The sequence below is a fragment of the Mus caroli genome, unplaced genomic scaffold, assembly GCF_978045245.1.
Source record: "Mus caroli unplaced genomic scaffold, Mus_caroli_1 scaffold_15, whole genome shotgun sequence".
In the NCBI taxonomy this organism is placed as follows: domain Eukaryota; kingdom Metazoa; phylum Chordata; class Mammalia; order Rodentia; family Muridae; genus Mus; species Mus caroli.
Window position 1 is genome coordinate 53372132 of NW_028227270.1, and position 20135 is coordinate 53392266.

The 20135-nt window shown below is 43.3% G+C and overlaps 1 long non-coding RNA gene across 1 annotated transcript; it reads right to left on the reverse strand.

Annotated features, from left to right (window-relative positions):
- Nucleotides 1–6491: 6491 nt before the first annotated feature.
- On the reverse strand, nt 6492–17865 carry LOC110308542 (uncharacterized). Its single transcript, XR_002379567.2, has 3 exons — nt 17689–17865; nt 8695–8768; nt 6492–6568 (listed from the first exon to the last, which is right to left on the reverse strand). It is a non-coding gene; the product is annotated as an uncharacterized LOC110308542 (long non-coding RNA).
- Between the last annotated feature and the right edge of the window lie 2270 nt (nt 17866–20135).

Below are 20135 nucleotides of genomic sequence, written 5' to 3' on the forward strand. Positions count from 1 at the left end.
TTATTAGTGAATATTTACCATGCATGTCCTTTTGGATCTGAGTTACCTCACTCAATACAACATTCTCTTGTTCCATCCATTTGCCTGCAAAACTCAGGATGTCCGTGTTCACAATAGCTGAGTAGTATTCCATTGTGTAAATGAGCCACATTTTCTGTATCTATTCTTCTGTTGTGGGACATCTAGGTTGTTTCCAGCTTCTGGCTATCACAAATAAGGCCGCTATGATCATAGTGGAACCAGTGCCCCTGTGGCATAGTGAGGCATCTTTTGGGTATATTCCCAAGAGTGGTATAGCTGGGTCTTCAGGTAGATCTATCTCCAACTTTCTGAGGAACCTGCAGATTGATTTCCAGAGAGGTTGTACCAGTTTGCAATTCCACCAGCAATGGAGGAGTGTTCCTCTTTCTCCACATCCTCTCCAACATATGTTGTCATCCGAGGTTTTGATCTTAGTCATTCTGATTGGTGTTAGGTAGAATCTCAGGGTCCTTTTGATTTGCATTTCTCTGATCACTAAGGACTTTGAACATTTCTTTAGGAGCTTCTCAGCCATTTGAGATTCCTCAGTTGTGAATTCCTCAGTTCTTTGAACTCATTGGCACAGGGGGAAATTTCCTAAACAGAACTCCAATGGCTCATGCTCTAAGATCAACAATTGATAAATGGGACCTCATGAAACTGGAAAGCTTCTGTAAGGCAAAGGACATAGTTGAAAAGACAAATTGGCAACCTACAAACTGGGAAAAAAATCTTCACCAACCCCATATCCAATAGAGGGCTAACATCCAAAATATATACAAAAAACTCAAGAAGTTAACCACCAAAAAAAAAAAAAAACCAAACAACCCAATCAAAACATGAGGTATAGAACTAAACCAAGAAGGCTTCTTAAAGGTCACCCAGCCTTCCCATGTAGCTCCACCAGCTGGGGACCAAGGATCAAAAACGTGTGCCTATGAGAAACAATTCAACCCCAAGTCACAATAAAGTGCTTCAGCTTTGGTAGTGTGACTGGGACCAATCAATGGGAAGGGAACTTTAATAATTGACGTTCAAAGCAGGAGTGTCTATCCCTGCCACAGCTTGCTCCTTCAGCTTCCTCTCCTCTCCTCTCCTCTCCTCTCCTCTCCTCTCCTCTCCTCTCCTCTCCTCTCCTCTCCTCTCCTCTCCCTCCAACCTGCCTCCGCCTCCACCCACCCCCTTCTCTCACTGTTGTGTTTTATAAAATTAAAGCGAAAGAAGGAATATGTTTGGTGGCGGTGCAGTAAGGTGTGGGAGAAGGAGTTGCCTCTGCAGGCCCACGCTGAGGCATCACTTTCCCATGAGGGACCAGCCACACAAAGGCAGAGTATAGAATAGAGTTTAGTTTCTTCAGGGCATAATAGGCAGGGGAGTTGAAGGAGTGCAGATAAAGGAGGGGAGTGTGGGGGGCTGGACAAGGGGACAGAGCAAGAGCAAGAAGGCAATTGAGAGAGGAGGGGGCCAAGCAGCCCTTTTTGGTAACTGTGGGGAGGAGACTAGACAAAATGCTAACACTCACATTCCATTTTGTTCTTTAAAACAGCAAAAAGAAATTTCCTAAAGTTGAATGATAAACAGCATGTCACAGTGGAAAATGACTTGTATATAGATGAGTGATAAAGGCAGGAGAAAGACAAGCTGGAAAATGCTAGATATGTAGACCATCATTGCAGTTAATGCAATTTACTTTTAGAAACTCAGGTGCTGAGTCATTAGAAAACACACAGTTTGCTTATAGTATTTATTAGCAAAACAAAATATTGCTGGTGTCTTGCTGACTGCAGCTTATTTTGCTGAAAAACAAAAACAAAAACAAAAAAACCAAATACGTCCAATAGCTTCTGTCTCCTTTCTGCCACTGTCCTTGGAGATTTTTGACTCTACTCCTACAAAGTAATGTATAACTAATTATGCGAGACAGCCCTATGAAAAGCAGGGTGCGATTCATTCTGAATGTATTTAGCATTGTATTAACATCTGGGGTCATCCATCCCTTGGCAGTCCAGAGAGGACTGATGTTGAGTGTCTGTGGCACAGGCAGGGCCATCACAGTAGAGCTCTAAATTTCACAGGCTCTCCTGAAGAACTTGCTTAGTGGCCTGGCATCTTTGCTACAGAGACAAGAACGGGACATTCCAAGTCTGTGGGTGATGAGTACATAGGTTATTCTGTGAGTCAATGCAACTTTGTATACACACACACACTCACATATACACATACACACACACTCACACATACACATACACACACTCACTCACACACTTACACTCACACAGTCACACTCACACACAGTCACACTCACACACACACACACACACACACCAGTAAGGCTCACATTTCCTCTGACCTGCTTCCTCCTCTGAGACTTGGGGTGATGATAAGATGTGTTTTATCTATGCTTTCAATGTCTGTCAGACAAAGAGTGGTTTAAAAAAAAAAATCATGAGCTGTCTCATGGGCTTAAATGTACCCTCTGCTAATTCATACTCTACAGTTCCAACCTCAATTATGAACTTGGACACTGAGTCCTCAACAAGGGAGAAGTTCAGCTCACTGAGGTAAGTGCTCAAGATAAGAGGGGGAGACAATGGAGAAGAAAGAGTGCAGGCACACAGCAAACAAAAGCTCTGACCTGCAAACACCAGGTGAGGAAGACAATGTAAACCTGAGGGGGAGAAGCTTCCGGAAAGCCAGCTCTGCCTGCACCCTGACCTTAGGAGTTTCCAAATCTGAATGATATGGCTGGGATATAAGATGCCTTCCAACTCATTAACTGCTTAGACCCCCTACTTGGGTCTAAGACAATAACAACCTTAAAAGGTAGGGTATAGCGGGAGGCTTTCTGAGGGATGGGGGGTTGGGGGGAGGGTCACTAGAGAGAATCCTGGGACCTTGGTAGGCTCCTCTTTCTCTTCCACACCGGGTCCTAGGAAGGGACCACCTCTTTTCCTTATACTCTTATCTACCAGATTAAAAACTGTAGAGAAAACAAAGATAAATAAATAAATAAATAAATAAATAAATAAATAAATGAAAAAGAGACCTGCCTTTTGGGAAACCTTAGCTTGGCCTGGCTGAGTATTGATATGCAAAGTAACCAAGGCCCTTGCATGGCTCACCAACGGTCTCACCAGGGGATGCTGCTCTTGGTGCTCTAACAGCTAGCTTTTACTAACATATTAGTATGTTAATAGGGGTGAGGAGTGCCTTAAGGAGTTGGTAAGTTTCACTAGGCCAGTTTGAGAAAGTCTCTATCCTTCTAGGGACTTCCACTGGAGAGCAGAGAATTCCTCCAAGAGCAGTCTTCTCCCATCTCTTGTCTGGTAAAGACCCTGGTATCGCTCCTCCTTTGAAGCCCAGACTGCTTTGTTGAATGTATTTATTATCTGGTTAGATATCCCACAGATGCAGTAGTGGTATGGATGTTTTAAGGTAGTCAATCGCTTTCTGATTAGATTTAAGATCAGTACATCCTTCAAACCTCACCAGAGAAGTTTCGTCTTACAGTGAATGGTGATTAATACAGAGAACAACACCTAGAAGAGAGCAGGAAGACAGTAAGAGCCTTAAATAGTAGACAGCTGCCGTGAGACAGTATCTGATGGACTTGACAGATAGCCTCAGTGAGACAGTGTCTGATGGATGTGACAGACACCTTCAGTATCTGATGGATATGACTGATAACTGCCTTGAGACAGTATCTGATAGGCTGAAGGGTCTGTTGAACACATGAACTCACGGAAGCAATGACTGAGTATACAAAATCCCAGCATACACAGGCTTGGTGGGCTCATGGAGTCCCATCTCAGCTCAGGACCTATTCACAAATGACAGCTGCAGGGGAAGGAAGAATTGGTTTTCTTCACATGTGTGCTTCCTCCTCCCCAACCCCGAAGGCCGTTCGTGTTCCGGAAGATGATGCATTTTGAATGGGTATAGGTGCAATTGGTCAGCAATTCATTCCTCACCATGTAATACTGCTTCATCCCAGGCCCAAAGCAACAGGGCGAAGCAACCATGGACTGCAACCTCAGAAACTGCGGGTCTAAATAAACTCCTGTTTGTAAGCTAATCATCTCAAAAAATTTATTCCAGCAACAAAAACCAACTCTTAGCAAGCCAGTTTCCTTGTGTTCTATAGTTTCAGCCTTTTGGAGTATAATTAGTAAGTAAAAATTAATAAATTTCAAGTATACAGTGTGATGGTTTAAAATACATTTACAATGTGAAATAATCGAACACAATCAAGTTAGTTAGTACACATGTGATTGCACACAGTCACATTTTGCTTTGTTTTCTCTTAAATAAAACATTATCTGTGGTACCAAGATGCCGGTCAGATCATTTGTTCAATTTGTAAGTGGGTATTTGTACACATGGGTGACTATTTTCCTGTTCTCACCTCCGTGGCACTTTGTATAAGTGTCATTGTTTTAGAATGTGCATATGAATGAGAATAGAAATTTTGTTCCTGCAGAAAGTGGAATCAAAATGTAAATTGAGATATTCCTCAACAGCATTGGATAGGCCCAGCTTTGGAATCATCAAAAGTCATGGAGTACAGAGATCTACTTTAACACTTCAGTGAAGCTTCAGGCTGAGCTAAAATAAAGTAAACACACTAAAAATGAAACCCAAACAAAAATAAGTGGGGGTGGGGGGGGTGGGAGGAGCTTCTTGTAAGCCTAAAACAGAAAGTTCTGCCCGTGCTTTCCAGCCCATTCCAGTTCCATCCTTGCAATGTGGAAGTAGCACACACTAACTGTCCTCCTGTCTTCAAGGATAGAACCAACAAGCTCCACAATGTCACACCCAGCAACCTACAGAGTTCTATTAATCTTTTAGGAACCTCAGCTCAGACAAACCCAGGATTCATGGCTTCGGTGGCATTTTAGGACCAACCGGCAGGAATCAGAACTGGTTACAAACAGAAGGAAAAGCACTTAAGGAAAATCTAAGGCGCTTCAGGAGCAGGGGAGGCTATTCATGGAAGAGTGACAGAAAGTGAGCCATGCCCAAGGGTGGAAATGGGCTTCCCAAGGGAGGATCTCAACTAAGCACCATGTTCGTCACGTGTCCCACCTATGTTAGTCACGTGTCCCACCTTGGGAGACTCTCACATTACTTCTCAAAAAGTTGCAGGAGATTTTTTTTTTCCTTTTCGCTACCTTTTTGATAATTGAGATGATAGGGCGACTCTGGGCTTGTATTAGATGGGATTATAATCTGATGACGTAAAACCAGCAGCCACACGGGCTGCACGAGGGATTTAGTACGGCCATTTTGCTATAAATGGGATTTCCCGCATGGTTCCTAGAAAATTAAAGGTTTCAGCTGAGAGAGGAGAGAAGCCTTGGGCCATTGCTAATAGTATCAGAATTGCTTTTCATCTGGCAAAGAGCTTCAACCAGAGTCCAGAGTGAGGGGATCATTACACAGTCCCATAATTTTCTGTCTTCCTACCCTGCATTACTTCAAAGCCTCAGATTTAGAAGAAAATTAGTTTTGGAGTCAGAGAAATTAATTTTGAAAAAGACTGAAGTGAAAACAGCCACTGTGAGTTTGTGCTTTGATGGCGCTGTAGTGGGAACAGGGGGACCCTCCTGGGTAATTGATAATTTGATAGTGTACCTTGGTTTACTAGAGTATAAAGACAAACAAGAACCCTGTGAGCTGCCCTACCCCACCTCTTCCTTGTCAGTAGAATGCATCAAGTTCCTCAGCAGCCACATAGTCCTGTGAGGATGGTGCCCCTGTGTTGGCCACCCCATCTTATGCTCTGCTTAGGGAAATGACAAGTCGCTTTTTCCTCGAGGAGCAAGCTTTTCTTAGGGCAAAGAACTAATTCTATGGGACTTTTAGTGCTAAGGGTAGGCGGTTTCCAAAATAACCCAGGAATAATCAATAACTCCCTTGAAAAATGCCAAATCAGACCATCTGTCTGCTTGGCCCCCTCTCCACTGTAGAAGCATTCTGGAACACAGCACACACAGCAGCCTAAAAGTCAGTTTGGTAATGAGGTAAAATCAAAGAACAAACATTTGAACTTTAGGTCCTTTAAAAGCAGTGGTTCTCAACCTTCCTAATGCTGTGGCCTTTTAATACAGTTTTATGTTCCAGCCATAAAATCATTTTCATCCCTACTTCACAACTGTAATTTTGCTACGGTTATGAGTTGTCATGTAAATATCTGGTATGCAGGCTATTTTATATTCGGCCCTGTGAAAGGGTTGAGTGGCCCCCAGAAGGGTCGGGGACCCACAGGTTGAGAACCGCTGCTTTAAAAATCTCCATTTGGTGTAGAAAATGGTGCCTGGATTGATGTGGAGATGACAGATGTGGGCCTGGGTGAGGCATGCTAAGTGGGGCTGACTGTGCATACTGTTTTCATTCCATGCTAGTCTGACTTACAGGAAGGAAAGCTTTCTACATGATGGCTCTTTATTTTGTTAAATTGCTCTCTGTAGTGTCTTGGGACTCACAGGTGATGGTCATTGCTGAACTTCAAAGGATTTAATAGGGAAGGGTCCAAGTTCCAAGGTCTCTGAAATCAATAAGGAAGAAAATCCCAGCTTAGTCGAGAAAGATTCACTCTCCATAGAACTGGTATGGAAGACGCCAGCTGAGACCTCCGAGTCTAAGGTTGGAACACTCAGTCCCCTACTCCTAAACCAGAACGGGTGCCTGCTGAGGCCTGGGGGCGGGAAGCATAGCTGAAAGTCAGTGAACCTGGGCCTCATCTGTGCCCTGACAATTATAGAATTACACATGGCATCCCCTAGGACTGTGGCTCTAACCAAGGTGAAGACTGGTTTCAACTGAACTGAAGGCTGTGAGCCGGCCTATGTTTAGAGATACTTCAAAGCAAAAACAAACAAACAAACAAACAAACAAAGCCAGATGTAAGCTTGTTCCAGTAATACATTTTCTGGTTCTGGACACTAATTAACTGAGTTGACAAAATTCCATTTAACACAGAGACAACTCAACGCACAGGATGTAGCTTCCTGACAAAGGACAGGGGCTGCTTGAACCTGATGACTCTGATGCCTGAGACACAAGTCTCCAAGGATCCTTGAGAGGGAGAGCCCTAGGCAGAGAGGGAGAGCCACCTGCCTATGCTGTTTCAAAACCAACAAATGAAAACCTTTACTTAAAAATTTAAAATTAAAATGTAACTACATCACTTTCGCCTTCCCTCACCTTCTCTCAGCCATGTCCTCCCCACTCACACTCTTGAATCTACACCCACTTTCCTTTAATTATTATTGTTACACTTGCTGACCACTTGGTACTGGATAAACAATTTAGGTCTGGCCTCCGAGGATGACCTTTCTCCCTTAGCTGTCCTTAGTTAACTGTACTTCTCTGTCTAGGGGGTGGAGCCCTGTGAGATGGCCTCTTTCAGATTTAGCATCTCTGTTGGTGCTGGCTGTTATTTTGACTCTGCACTCTCACTGGGGCCTGTGGCTGTATCTCCTCCCTTCCTTTCCCAGTGATAACCCCTGCGGTAGGTCCTCAGGCGACAGGTCCCTGCTGTTGGTGAGGGTGAGGGTTGGAGTTCAACTATTGTATGCTATGAATTTTCTGTGTTTATTCATGTGTGGTCTCTCAAGAGGAAATTGTCACCATTTTATACATTGTGCACATAGAATCTGCCACGTGAGATTGGGTTTTACTCCTGGGTAACCACTTCGAGGAGAAAGCTCCATGGGGAAACTCAAGTTTGGAAAGAGGGCCCATATTCACCTCTAGCTCTGCTAAACACATGCCTGGCTCAGGTTGACCATTCCCTCTCCAAACGACTCAAGCATTGCATCCACAAGATGGGAATTTTGAAACTTCTTCAACATGGTCAGATTATTTCCCAGTGTTTAAATAATTGTGAAACTATAAATACAGAGTCCATGAGGGAATAAACAGTTTGGTGGAAGCTCTGAAACCAGGAAGAGGCCGTCTGAAGCCAGCATCTGCCTGAGGTCAGGGCTTGTTCCAGTTCCTGGCCACCAGGTAAGAAGGTGAAGTTGGGGTGGAGAGGGCTGGCTGCACGGAGCTGAGCTGCACAGTCAAGTCACCAGCCACCACACTCACCTCTTAGCCAATGGAAACACTGCAGAATGGAGGAAGGAGAGTACAAAGTTTACAGACTGCACAAGTGACTAACAAGTAAAGTAAAATTCATAGAGAGCTTCCCTGTGCTGGGCCACTGCAGGAAGTGGTCAAGGAAGCAGCTTGTATGTATGTTTACTGTATGTATCCCAGCAGATGTCAGTCTGCAGGTTGACTGTTTTATATCCCCTCTATTCCTGGAGGCCCTGCCACCCTTCCTCTCCAACCCAGAGCGACATATATTTTGATTAGCTATATACTAAGCTTGCTAAATAAAACTTGCTAAACCACTATGCTAACAAAAATTTTCTCACAAGTAGCAGAATTAGCCACAGTCATCTATGGCACAGGGGGAACAAGGGGAAATTGGGTTCCAGACAAGACACAGTGTAAAATCATGTGGGTGCTGAGCAGAGCGTTGCAGATGCCACTCCCCTGTCAATCTTGTGTGTGTGTGTGTGTGTGTGTGTGTGTGTGTGTGTGTGTGTTCTCTCAAGCCTTCTGCCCTAGGGTAAGTAAACACATTTCCACAATGTTTTCTAATTGCGAGCAGGTACTCACTCTCAGTCCTGTGGCTGGATCCTTCTTACTCGGGCAATTCTAATCTATGTTCAAGTGTACTTTCGTTCGAGGTCCTAGAAAAAAACAATTGAATAGTGTAGGAGATATTAAGAAATCCATTTGCATCTAGAGGGAGAATATACAGCAGTATATATAACTCAAGCAGCATGCTAAAAAAAATCCTGAGACCAAAATTCTGAAGATCCAACAGGTAAGAAATTTGTCCCACAGGCTCAATGTCCTAGAGAGCTTTAGGATCCATCTCTGTCCCACCCACCCCCCCCCCAGTGTGATATTTTATCAATTACCAGTGCTGGACTGTAGTTAATTAACGCAGACCATCCAGGGACCTGTGACGCTAACCAGGGCATCAAGGTTATAGATCCTAAGCAGGTAGATTAGTCAATAGATTAGCCACAAAGACTCGAACTTGACCCTGGTTCTGGCTGTGAGAATCAAGAAATAACCAGGGCTAATTCATTCCTAATCCAATTCCTGGAATAACAAGATGAGAGAAGACCTGGAGCCCTATTTACACTGGAGTGGTTTGAATATGCTTGTCCCACGGGAAGTGGGACTATTAGGAGGTGTGGCCTTATTGGAGGGGGTGTGGCCTTGTTAGAGGATGTGCCCCACCGTGGGGGATGGGCTGTTAGGTATCTATGCTCAAGCTCCACCCAATGTAGAGAACCTCCTCTTAGCTGCCTGTGGAAGACAATCTTCCTTGCCTTTGGATCAAGATGTAGAACTCTTGGCTGTTACAGCACCAAGTCAGCCTGCACAGTGCCATGCTTCCGACTGTAATGATGATAATGGACTAAACCTCTGAAACTGTAAGCCAGCCACTTACTTTATATAGAGTTGCTGTGTTCATGGTGTCTCTTCACAGTGATGAAACCCTAACTAACACACTCCATCTGTCAGAAGACTCCACCATAAAATGCTAACCCTCCAGGGTTTTACAGACTTTGAAGAGTTGGAAAAAACACCACTTAAAGAGGCTAAATGCAGAAATCATACTGCAGGTACTCCTTGAAGCTTGATCAATGAGGAGGGAGAGGCTCCAGTGTGTGGGAATGATTTAGACATTCAAACCAGTTAAGTAAACTTCTAAAGCATTGGGGGGTAGAGAGGCAAAACAAACAAAAAAACAAACAATAGGTGTAGAATTCTGCTTGGGTCACTCAAATGCAAATGTGCCAAGATTGAGCTAAACAAAACTTCTAAGGGGAAAATACTAACAGAGAATCAAATGCTTTGAATATGAGTCTTCGGGAGGCATTAAGGCCTAAGTATGAGCTCACCAAATGGGTAGAAGATGTGAACTCAAAAGTAGTTCAGGTGAGAAAGATTAAGCTTGGTATAGGAATAGGTAGTTAACCTCCTAGAGAGTGCTACAGTGGGCATTTCTCCCTTGCAAGAAAGTCTACTGCAGTGGATATTATTTGGCTGGCATCCGTCCTATGCAGTAGTAGTTATTTGTGGATGATGGAGAAGCAGTGGCCACAACAGCATCCCAGAGCCCATCAGGTCCTGGGAGCTGACTTGAGTGATGGATGTGGCAGGTGAGAGCCCAGTCTGTTTTCAGTGTCCTGGGTCAAGATGAGCAGTAAGAGCTGGCCATGACGCATGAAAAGCCTGAAGTAAGAGGATTTCTGAGCAAGCGCTATATTCCCATAACAAAGGACAACAACTCTGATTTACAACAGGCCATTAGATCCATCCCCATCGCTAAAAACACGCCTCTAAGGAACTACTCAATGGGACAGAACAGGGTCACAGCCACGGTTAAGTCCTGGGCTGCCATCAAGTCCCCAGTGCTCTTATCAGGAAAATGTTAATTCTGCCAGGTGGGCAGGATGACCCTGGTAATAACTCTTTGAAAAGAACTACACTTGTGTACTTGAGAAATATTTCTGGTAATATCTTCACTGTGTAAATCTCCTGTCTGCCTAAGTGGACAGGCTTGCCATCTCCTGCCTCAGTTTAAGTTGTTCACAGTGTTAATCAAGGGCCAGAACCTGAAAGAGATTTAAGAATGGCAGCCCATGTGGAATGTAATTAGCCTAGGGCCGTTGGAAGCTGGTTCCCTCTTAAATATTAGATAGAACCAAGGTGTGGGCTATTATAAACGAGATCTTCCCATTATTAACCTCTAAGTATGTGAAGTGATTTCTCACTGGAAGGTGCATTAATTCTATAACAGTTCCAGGGAAATGATTGCAGGTAAGCAAGTGTGCAGTAGCCCTTCAACAGAGGTAGCAGTATCCCAGAAGAGGGAATCTGGATGGTTCATAGAAAACAACTATGGATTGCCGGGGTGGGGGTGGGGCTCCATGGGACAGAAGTGAGATAGTGACCTGTTCCATCTGTGCCACTGTACAAACATTGCTTTTTTTTTTTAACAAATAATAAATAAATAGGAAATAGGAACTTTTCATGCTGTATTAGAGCTTACTAACTCTTCATCTATGGCCCTTGCTACTGATTATTAAGACCTACTGTCTCTTTGTTAGAGAGGACAGCGTTGGCTCCCCAGAGCTCCTGCCCATACTCTATCAATTTAAAGGTATCCTCGAAAAAATGTCAATCAACAAGTGTTCGGTAGATTGTTAGGAAAAGTAACTGGAGGAATAGAATACACAGCAGTTCCAGAGTTTGGATGTAGAAGGCACCTTATGTGATTGAAAAAGTCATCCTCCAAAGCAATAAGGTTGATGAGTGAAGATCCCAGTGTTAAGCAGAGTTAGTGGACACAAAACCACACCGATAATCAAGTTGTGGTTTATAGTTGGCACCTGCTGGGAAAGCCATCATCTTCCCCTCAGTAGAGTATCGCTGGGCATAACAGCCACACTCCAGGGCAGGCCCATGACCAGGCAACCCAAAACTGATGTGTGTGTGTCCCTTTTGTTTGTTTTGTTTTGGTGTTTTCTGTCTTATTTTCTTTTTCTTTTTAAGTTTGTCTTTTGTTTGTTTTTGCTTTTTATTGTTTTTCCTCTTGGAAATGTTTTGGGGGGGGGGGGAGAGAACGTGAATTTGGGTAGGTAGTAAGGTTGAGGTGGATCTGGAAGGAGTTGGGGAAGGAGAAAGAATATCAAAATATATTGTAGGGGCTGGTGAGATGGCTCAGTGGGTAAGAGCACCCGACTGCTCTTCCAAAGGTCCAGAGTTCAAATCCCAGCAACCACATGGTGGCTCACAACCATCCGTAACGAGATCTGGCGCCCTCTTCTGGAGTGTCTGAAGACAGCTACAGTGTACTTACATATAATAAATAAATCAAAAAAAATATATTGTATAATTTTTTTTCTATTTCTTTTAAAGATTTATTTATTATTATCCATAAGTTCACTGTAGCTGACTTCAGACACACCAGAACAGGGTGTCAGATCTCATTATGGGTGGTTGTGAGCCACCATGTGGTTGCTGGTATTTGAGCTCAGGACCTTCGGAAGAGCAGTCAGTGCCCTTACCCGATGAGACATCTCACCAGCCCCTATATAATTTTTTTTAATAAAACATTTTAAAATGCCAGTGTCAGAGTTAGGGTACTTGCCATTAGAGTTAGTGGAACTCCTTAAGCCCTACATAGCACAAGGCTACTGTCTCGGATGCTGGTTGTATGCCAATGTAGATAAGAAGGCTCTGCTGCTGAGACTATCACAGGCTTTGGCTGCAGAGCATGGAGAAACCAAACTGGGACTGAGCTGGAGCTCCCTCCATGTTTAGAGTAATGGACTATTACTGTAAGATAGTAGTAAAATGTTCTATCAGATGTGAAGAAAATAATTAACCATCTATAGTCATGGAAAGGGGGCAGAAAGACTCAGAGAACCTGGAGAAGAAATGTTGTTTCCTATGGTTATTTCATTTAACTGTAACATTCACTCTTGGAGGGAAGCAGGTGGCTCATACAAAAACTTACAAGGTTCAGGAAGTTCATAAGTCTTACTGAACTCACAAGACCTCTTCCCAAGACTACATACGTAGTCAATGTTTTCTGGAGATAGGAGGCTCCTTGAAGAAGCTTCCTGAATGCTACACACACAATACCAGCCTTATAAATTTGGTTCATTGTCACCCATCATGGGGTAGGCCTTTAAGTGTTTTTTTTTTTTTTGCTTTTCAGTCACCCATGCTCCTGAAAGTAATGACAATAAACTTGGATCTCTGAACTATCTTCAGTGAAAAAAAAATATGTGTTCATATCTCACTGAAAGAGTCAAACAACATCAAGTTTAGAAAAGCTTCAAAGATTTTTTTTAATCTCATAGAAAAGCTAAGCAAAGGAGAAAAAGCGTATTTTTTTCTGCAGAGACAATTTTATTTCAAGCACACAGTCATAGGAATAGAACAATAAAATAAAATTACAAGAAATGAGTTATGTGTAACTTTAAAGAGAGCTCACAGAAGATATTACAGAGTATAATGTAATTTTTCTGTGGTGCATGCATTTCTTTGCCCAATTTATTTAGCCTACCTCCTCAAACCTAAGAAACATACGTTATTAGCATTAAAACAAACCAGTTTTGAAGACAAAGGCAAGCTCGTTCATTTTGCAGAAATATTTATGGAGATACTGCATGGATACAGCACCATTATCAGGTTGCTTTGAAACAGCAGTTTCAATTTAACTCCCTCACCTGACTATGTTAGAGTCCTTCAAAGACTGACCAGATTGAGGCTTCCCCCACCCATGAGCTTGGCAAAGAACCCAATATATTTTCCTCCTAGCATCTGAATGGTTGTTTTTGAATACTATTGTCTGATGGAAGATGCAGACATGGGAAGTGTTTTATAGGCAAAAGATGCAAGAAGACCTTGAATATCTGCACAAGATCTTGAATGTCTGCATAAGCAAGCTAAGAGCTGTTCTGCTCAAGATTAGGCAGTCAAAACAACTTCAAAATGATTTTTAAACGTCTGTATGAGCAAGTTACCAAAGCCAAAAGAAAAAAAATAGTAATATCATAAGTTGATGGTCACAGCTGCATATTTCTGGGTGAGAGTTGCTCAAGTGGGATTTCTGGGAATCTTTCTTCCTGGAGCTTGGGTCAGGGACAAAGAGCTATTTGAAACCAAGATGGACACCTACCATAAAATAATGCTTCTTCAGAGATGAGCCCAGAAATGCTGAGTTTCTGTTTCCCAAAATTCTAAACTGTGTTCTTTTTTTTTTTTTTTTTTTTTTTTTTGACAAGGTGTCTTACACACCTCGAGCCTGGTTCTAACTCAGTGACTTGTGTTGTTCAGGACTGGTTTTAACCCCTTGACCCTCCTGCTTCCATCACTCAAGTACTAGCAGTACAGATGTGCACCTCATGGCCAGCCAATATCTTAATCAGTAAGCACATCTGAGGAAAGACACTCTTCCCATATCCCGTTCAGCCCCCTTCCCCTAGTAAAGTGATTATTTTCCCTTTCGAGCCGAACAGGAGATACTCGAGTGGTCCACAGAGCCATATACATATCTACTAAGATATTGCACAGAAAATAGGACTTTGTGCCCATTCTTGTTTGACAGTACTGAGTATGGCTGAGGAGAAGTCAGGGACACAAACACAGTACTCTTTCTTTCTTTCTTTTAAGAAAAATTTATTATATGTAAGTACCCTGTAGCTGCCTTCAGACACTCCAGAAGAGGGCGCCAGATCTCGTTACAGATGGTCGTGAGCCATCATGTGGTTGGTTTCTGGGAATTGAACTCAGGACCTTCAGAAGAGCAGACAATGCTCTTAACCGCTGAGCCATCTCTCCAGCCCCCAGGGGAAACAGTATTCTTACGGCCCTGGGAAAGAACTCAAAGCTGTAAAATGGTAGAGTGAAGATAAGAGAGCAACCAGGTAGAACTGAAGTTTCCAAGATAGTCGAAATACATCTATCAGAATCTTCTGACAGGGATGCCAGTGTGGCCTGGTGGAAACGGGCTTGCCTAACATTCTTGAAGACTTGAGTTCATCCCCAATAAAGCAAAAGGACAAACAATAAGACATCTCTAGAGTATCCTAGTACTACTGGTCACAGTAAAGGGGACGAGTCAAACTTCAAAAACCATGGCAATGCACATAGCTGAATTAAAAAATAAAATTAAATTGAGAAAGCAAAAGAAGATAATTATTTTTAGAAACAATGTTTCTTTAGCCATCGCATCAATCCCCTTTGGGTTACCCGGAGGCACTGGGTGAAGAATTTGCCCTCTGGAGAGTGATGAGAAGCAATGCTCATTTCAAAGAAAGCATGCATAATGTAAAAAGGTCACTTTCACTAAACCGTGGGGGCTAGGGGCCACACCACAGTCTCTAGAAGTCTGGGGGGCCCCATGGTATCATTCTGAGAGGGGCACCTCTGAGTTCCGAGTACTGTGCAACTCTAGCCGCCAGCGGCCACAGGTTACTGTATTCCTGAAAGGAAAGCTGGGTTGGATGGGAAAGGCGGCGAGAGAAATAACAGGTCAAGACAAAATTCTCTGATCAAGGCTCAGCTTTAACTCTCGGGTCTGATTTTTAAAGGGGAAAGAACACATCCCCCACTAGGCCAGGATCTCGCTTTGTCAGGATCTGTCAGGAAAACAGCTCCGCTGCTCAGCAGGTAGCTTCTTGCAGACAAAAGACTTGACCTAGGTCAGAAGACTCCACCCTACGTGAGGTAGCAACCGAGGCAAACAAGGTCTGAGCCAGCCTGCTCAAGGTGGGGGGAGGGCGGAAGGGGGATGTAGGGGGTGGGGGAGGGGTAGGACGACAGCAACCTGGAGCTTCCCAGTCGCCCAGAGCAGACCCGCATAGTCTTCGCTGAAGCAAAGTGTCGCATCTGTAGTGGGTCCCTCAGGGAAACTTAACTGCAACGCTACTTGACATTACTCAAGCTCTGACGCTTCTTAGAAAATGTTACTGACTTAACAGGGTTTGTGTGTGTGTGTGTGGGGGGGGGGGGGGGAGTGTGGCTATGGTGTTGTAACCATCATTACCAGCAGGCGGAGACGTTTTCACGTATTGACTCATTTTAAAGCATTTCCTGAAATGAAGATCAATGCATGATATCACAGTTTAAATTAATTAAAACCACTAAAATCATTTAAGTACCAAGATGAACTCTGCTGGATAGTTCTCCAGTCAAGTTGACACTAACTATTATTTGAGGAGAGAGAAGAATATTTGAAAAAAAATGTCTCCATGAGATTGTCCTGTAGCCAGGCCTATGGCATTTTCCTAATTAGTGTTGATAATGAGATATCTACAGTACGGGTGGGACCCCACCAGGGAGGTGTTTCTGTATAGTATAGGAAAGCTGGCTGAGCAAGCCATGGAATACCAGCCAATAAGCAGCGTTCCTGTGTGGCCTCTGCACTGGTTCCTGACTTGAATTCCCTCAGTGATGATCTGTTACCTGAAGATGTCAGCTGAAATGAACCCTTTCTTCCCCAAGTTGACTTTCCTCATGATCTTTATCACAGTGATAGAAACCCTTACACGGGCATCATGTGCCTGTGGACACAAATCTAGATTCTGTGTAAGGATGAAAGAGAGCTAGAACTGTTTCTCACATCACTGAGTAATATTCTTCAGACACACCAAAGGTGCTCATATGACCTCACAATGGACCCATCTTCAAGGGAAAAAAGGTAAAAGAAGCTATAAGACCATATGGGATCTATACATTGAAGACACATGAAATGTAAAATAAATACATCCACAGAAGCATCCATTTAATGCCATATGCTTATATTATAAACCACACACATAAACAGTTCTATCAGCAGAAAGTCCTGGTGAAGGAGAATGTTCTTGTCAACACTAAGCATGCCCAGCCATGAATGTGAAATCAAATGAGGATACAGCTCTGATGAGGTGGCTCTGGCTGTCATCTGGGTTTCCTGCATTTGTCCAGAGTTCAGCAGTGACACAAAGCACAGTGACAAGGGACAGGAGATGGAGGAGGCAAGGGGTAGAACAGTAGAGGAAGAACTCATGGCCTAATATTCAAGGTTCTGAACATATGGGGAAATCAGCATGCAAAGGACTAATCATACTGAGAATTTAACATAGAACAGAATTCGCTGTTCTTTAGTCATGTTCCATTTCTGTGCTTTCTCTGATGGGTATTGGTTGATATTTGTATCATTCCTGAAGTGTGTTTTACACATTTGACACCGTGTATCAGTGTGCTGTAGTTGAGCTTCATGTTTGCTATGCTGTTTTATTATTTCAAAATTTTCTAATTTCAGAATATATATATGTATATATATATATATATATATATATATACATACATGTCTTATTGAGTAATGCCCCAGATTGGCCAACGAGAATAGTTATATATCATTTTTTATTAATACATGAACATATCAGCAGTTTATGTATTAGTGGGGTCCTTTAAAATAATTGTATAGATAAGCTTTGATCATTTTTCTAAGTATTGCTGTGCTCGACTCAAACAGTATGTTCTCGGATTCTAAGATGTAGCCCACATGATCCTTATACACATCCAGCATTCAGGGCAACAAGACTGCAAGCTTCACTCTCTCCCACTGTTCCAGAGTGTCCATTACTCAGGAAGGCCCAGAGCCCTGGCTTCCTGCCATCAGTAGTCCATGGTAAAAAATATTTGGCCTCCTTCTTCTATAAGTTGCAACTGTATTTTTAGTTTAAAAATAGCTCAACAATTTCAGTGTGAGATGAGAACATGCTGACACTCTCTGGGTGTCATGGGGAATGGCTACAATTCCAAGATGAGGGAGGCAGAGAGATCCCTGTGAGTTCCAGTTCAGCCTGGTCTACAAAGTAAGTTCCATGAGAACCAAGAGAAATTCTGTCTAAAAACAAAAACAAAAAGCAAAGCAAAACAACAGGCTGAAATAACCATTGTGGGCCAAGGACACATCCTGTGTGTGCTTTGGGGATCACTAACATTTCCAGGGCACGACAGCAGCACGCAGTGTCCAAAGGAAACCATCACCTGGGACACAATCCCAATCGCCCCGACCTGCAACCTCACCTGTCCCAGCCGGTACAGCATGGCAGGTCCAAGCAGCAGCTTCAGCCTTCCCACCCAGCTCAGGTTCGCTCCCTCTGAGACGGAACCGGCAACAGAGACCCAGGCTATGCTGTTTTCTGAACCAACCTCCATATCACAGACAACAGGAATGTAAGGGCCGCACAGGACTCTCACAAAACTTTGGGGAAGACCCCTCTGTTAAGCAAAAACCTAGTGGGGGTTACCTGTTAGCTCCCTGTGACGTCACAGTATCCAGACTACATTTCCCAGAAGTCCTTGCGAAGGGATTTCTAGAACCCAGGGAAGGTGATTTCTCTGGTTCCTGAATTTGTCCCTGGCAACCCAAGGTAGAGAGTAGAGGGAAAGAAGCAGAGTCTACTGTACATTCTTGGGGAGTCGGGCTGGTCCCCCACCCCCACCCCGGATCCACAACAGGAGATAACGTGAATGTGAGTCGAGTCTGTGACAGAAATCTTAGGAGTACAAGTCATTACTCGGCAATATGTTGTAATTTTAATCTTACTTTAAAAAAGAATCACGCCGACTCTATTGTGTTTTTAAATAAGGAAGCAAAACACTAATGTGGGAAAGAAAATCATCTTAAGATTCATTAATATTTTTAAACTCCCAGCGGCTCTTGATGCCTCTTTGGTTCTCACGCTCACTGAGAATGTCTTGTTGGAGATGGCAGCAAAATTCTCATAAACTTACAAAATATTTGTCCAGCCCCATACCTAGTAGGCTTTCAACTCTGGCACATTTGACGTTTTGAATCTCATTATTCATCATGGTCACATCCAGACCACAGCTCCTATGGTTGAAATTTTTGTCAGTATTTTTTTTCTTCTTCTTCTTTTCTTTTCTTTTCTTTTTCTTTTTCTTTTTCTTTTCTTTTCTTTTTTTTTTTTTTTTTTGGACAGGGTTTCTCTGTGTAGCCCTGGCTGTCCTGGAACTCACTTTGTAGACCAGGCTGGCCTCGAACTCAGAAATCTGCCTGCCTCTACCTCCTGAGTGCTGGGATTAAAGGCGTGCACCACCATGTATTTTCTCTCCCCACTCATGAGATCCTTGGGTGTTTGCTAAGTGTGCTGTTACTTTAAAGGAACCCCGTACAAGGTGAGTAGATTGGACTTAGTGCTGCTTTCTTGTGCTCACATCCTGAGATAAGGGAGGCACGACTTGTCCACCTGTGGTGACTGCAAGAGCCTCCTGAGCAAAAGCTGCAGCCTTGGTAGGAGTCCGGCTTCCGGTCTGCACTTTTATCTTTCTCAGACCTCAGCCATCAGGAAAGCTAACCAGCCATGGAGGCCAGAAACCAACCTCACTAGGTCCAGGGGGTGTGGAGCCATGATTTCTGTGCCAGAGGGCACAGAACCTGTTTGGTTCTCAAGTTAAGAGAAGCTTTAGTGGTTCCTAATGCCTGTTGTCTCTGCTAGTACTCAAAGCCTGCTTCCTCTGAGATAGGTAACTCCCTTTGTCTCTGAGATTCCTTTGCCTTATGCCTATGGTCTGCCTTTGTTTCTGCCCCAACATGCCTGGATTTGGGAGGTGACCTATCCCCCACAGATATCATATCTACTGGCTATGAATGAAACTATACCCTTGCATTCTCAATTGTTAGAGCTCTGCTGGCAGCATCCAGCATTGGTTGGATATAAGGTACTGTCCTTACTATCACCCACAAAACCTGCCTTGTACATGTAAATGTTTGTCACTTCCTGCGCAAAAGGAGTATTCTCTGAGATTATCATGTTAATGAGCAAGTTGCCCCAGGGAGGTCCTGAAGTTCTCATTGACTTTAATCTATCCAGAAAGTAACTTTAACTTATGGACAAGGCAGTCCTGCTGCTAATTGGGGCAGAGGGATGGAAGCAGAATGGAGCAGGGTAAGGAGGCCAGGTAGTGCCATATAAATGAGGGACTGCCCCATGCAACAGCCTTACACTATATGGATGTCTCTGTGTCTTTATTATTGAACCCCATGTGGGGTGCCCAGAAGCCTCCACAACACACACACACACACACACACACACACACACACACACAAATAAGCACTATCACTATCACAACAGGAGACTGATACCTGCTGGGCGTTGGTGGCGCACACATTTAATCCCAGCACTTGGGAGGCAGAGGCAGAAGGATTTCTGAGTTCGAGGCCAGCCTGGTCTACAAAGTGAGTTCCAGGACAGCCAGGGCTACACAGAGAAACTCTGTCTCAAAAAAAACAAAAACAAAAACAAAAACAAACAAACAACAACAACAACAAAAAAGAAATAAAGACAAGGATACTGACACCTAATAATAATTTGGAATATATAAGACAGTAGCCTAAAGGATTCTAAATGTTGTTACCATAATTGCTTGATGAGCTAGATTTGCTATTCTTACTATTATATAATTGACAAGTGTATTGAAACCATATTCTACAGCGTATATGTTGGAGA